Here is a 3,385-nt window from a genome sequence, read left to right as displayed (position 1 = left end):
TTCACTTTGTTTACACAAGTGAGTAAAAAAGAAAAAGACCGAAAAAAAGGCGGTGCTGCACTGTAATGACAAGCTCTCCATGGGGAGAGCAGCCCAGATTCCACACAGAGAAATTTGTTGTGAGAATGAGTAATACCATACCATTCCATGCCATACCATTCGGGAGCGTGTCGATACTCCCCCGTGTCGATACTCCCCTGTACACACACGTGTGTGTGTGTGTGTGTGTGTGTGTGTGTGTGTGATGGTGGTGTTGTTGTTGTTGTTGTTGTTGTCTTCTTCTTCAGTTTAGCGTCTTTTAGCCATAAGTGTTATTTGACAAAGATAGGGGGAAAAAGACGGCTACTGGTGAGGGAAAAGTAACTGTTTATGTGTGTGTGTGTGTGTCTGTGTCTGTGTGTCTGTTGGATAATTATAATTGGTGACATTTTGCTTAAAAATTGAGATTAAAATAAAACATCATTAGAACGAAATGCTAATGATAATAGTAAGCGAACTTGACTAATCAACAAAGATTTGAATCGGTATGATTAAGCATTAATAACCAATATAATGTAATGCGATTAGCAACATATAAACAGGTAAAAAAAGATATTAATTAATTGTATGATTTATTTACGGCATATGGTTTTGAGGGGTGGGGTTATGCGTCAGTGTTTGCATGGATTGTTCATGTTTTCGATTCTTTTTATTGATAGTTTTCACACACACACACACAGAGCGTTTTGCCGCTGTAAGATTTAGCACGGATAATTCATGTTACATAATTTGTAATACATAAAATAAAGAAGGCAATTAATTTGTTGTGTGTAGCAATTACCGCTCGTTGCATTTAAAAAAAAACAACATATTTTCGTTTCGTTTTTATTGATTACTTTCAGACACACACACCCACACACACACGGCGCGTGTGCATACACTGACATTGTTGGACCTCGATATATTATCACCAACCAGTAAAGTTTACCCCCCCCCCACACCCCTCCCCCTCGGCCCCCCCATTCTTTGGCCAAGCCGCCGCACTATGCTTTGATCCCGCTGCCTGAAACAAACTTCCAACCTTTTATGGGCCACTTTTATGGCCTTTTTATGGCCCCATCTTGGAGCGCCCCACCCCAGATGCAGATGTGAAGGGGCCGACGAGGAGACGTCACACATTTAAGAACACACACACACACACACACATACACACATGCACACACACACACGCACACATGAACGCACACACAAACGCACACACACGGACCATCTGACGCCTCCCCTCCCACCCTCATACATTCCCATCGCCCACATACACACCCACCACCCACATACATATCCACATACATAATTCAAATGCACGCGCTAGCATACACACACACACACACACACACACATCGACACAGTGAGCACAACAGACACAAAAGTTGTAAGTTTTATGACCCAGCCAAGTGTTGGAGATAACACGATGGCAAAGATATAAGCGCCAGGTGCGATCGCCACCGTGCGCGCACGCACGCAAGCACCTACTTACACACACACACACACACACACACACACACACAACTTCAAAGTACTTTCACACACAAACACACCTTGTAATACGCGCACGCATATACTCACACATACTCATCTTGAACACAGGCACATTCTCCCTTCAAATCAAGGTGGTTACAGAACAGGCAAGTCCACATGGGAAAACGCAGCTGCTTTTGCATATGAGGTGTATGAAGGATTTCAAGGAAAAGAAGAAACACTAGCAGTAGCAATCGATCTTGAAGATGCCTGCAATAAAGTCCAGTTTGTGCATCTCATGGAGCTGCTACTAAGGTATGGAGTAAGTTTGACACTGACAAGATGGATAGCAGCAGCGCTTCAGGAAAGAACCGTCGTCCTACGCCTCGGAGATTGGATGTCTGCACCTTCTAAACTATCCATGGGACTGCCACAAGGGTCTCCGCTCTCTCCTGTCCTCTACAATGTCTACACGAAGAGCCTTGCAGACTTAAACAACAATGGAATAGCTCGGGTGCTTACTCTTGCGGATGGCCTGGTCTTCAAAACTTCGAAAGATGCTCAGGAAAGAACTAAAGCCGTCCAGAAACAACTAAACAATATTGCTCAATGGTGCAAAGACACAGGATCTTCCATCAATCCAGCGAAAGCCCAAACGTTGCTGTGCACCCTCAACAACAGAACCGCGAGCAAATCACCACCTTCTGTATCATTCGATGGGATTCAGATCGAGAAAACTAGAATGCCTACGCTACCTAGGAATACACTTCAACAGGATACTGACCTTCAGAAAACATACGGAAAATACTGTTCTCAAATGCAAAAAGAGCCTTTCAGTCTTAAAAGCAATGGCAACCAAAGGTATTGAACAACGCCACCTCTTCCTGCTATACCAATCACTCGTCCTCAGTGTGATCGACTACGGACTTGGGCTAACAACACCGTCTCAAAGCAACCTCCTAAAATTAGAAAGAGTTCAAAATGAAGCTATGAGGCTGATCCTTGGAACAACAAAAGACACGCCCACAGAAACCATGCGATACCTGCTTGACCTTCCTTCAGTGCAGGCCAGAAACAAGTTAGAACAGGTCAAGATCTACTTCAAAGCATTAGAAAACCCTCAAAACCCACTGCATGACGCAGTCAAAGAACCAAAAGGCAGCCGTCTAGGACGAGGAAGATCATGGATGGGGCAAGCAGAAGACACAATCCAGCTAGTATGCCGACTACAAGACCTGAAAGGAACAAAAGAATGGGTGAAAAAACCCGAAAACCTCAACCATCTATTCAACACAGCCATTTCACCCACTCTAGGAAGACATTGTCGGGAATGGCCAGATTGCAAAACTGATGCGGAAGTGAAGCTACTCATAGAAGAAAACAGTAAAGAAGAGGACATCATCATATACACAGATGGCTCAGTCACCAAAGACCAATCCGGTTGGGGATTCACTGCGAAACAAAATGGAAAAACAGTTAGGGAAGAGAATGCTGCCTACAAAGTCACAACCTCCAGCCTAATGATGGAAGTTGAAGCTGTGACACATGCCCTCCAGTGGCTATCATCCATCCATACGCCCGGAAACCAACATGCCATGATTCTAACTGACTCAATGAACCTCATACAGAAAATTGAAAACGGATTGGGAACCCCAGAGTGGCAAAAGGCAATGCGCAACTTTCAGATTAAAAAACTCACATGGTCATACTGCCCGGGACATGCAGGTGTTAAGGGAAATGAGCGAGCTGACAGACTTGCTGGTAACGCAACACCAACGAGCGGCCTACATCTAGGAAAATTGGAAATCCTCAGAAAAGTCAAAGAATATCAAAAAGAACAGGTACAAGGCCATCACACCAGCGATCGCCTCAAAGAAATAAAAGCAGAGAG

This window comes from Babylonia areolata, chromosome 15 (genome assembly GCF_041734735.1).
Source record: "Babylonia areolata isolate BAREFJ2019XMU chromosome 15, ASM4173473v1, whole genome shotgun sequence".
Lineage (NCBI taxonomy): Eukaryota > Metazoa > Mollusca > Gastropoda > Neogastropoda > Buccinidae > Babylonia > Babylonia areolata.
The sequence above is the reverse complement of the archived record's forward strand: the minus strand, read 5'-3'. Positions refer to the sequence as shown.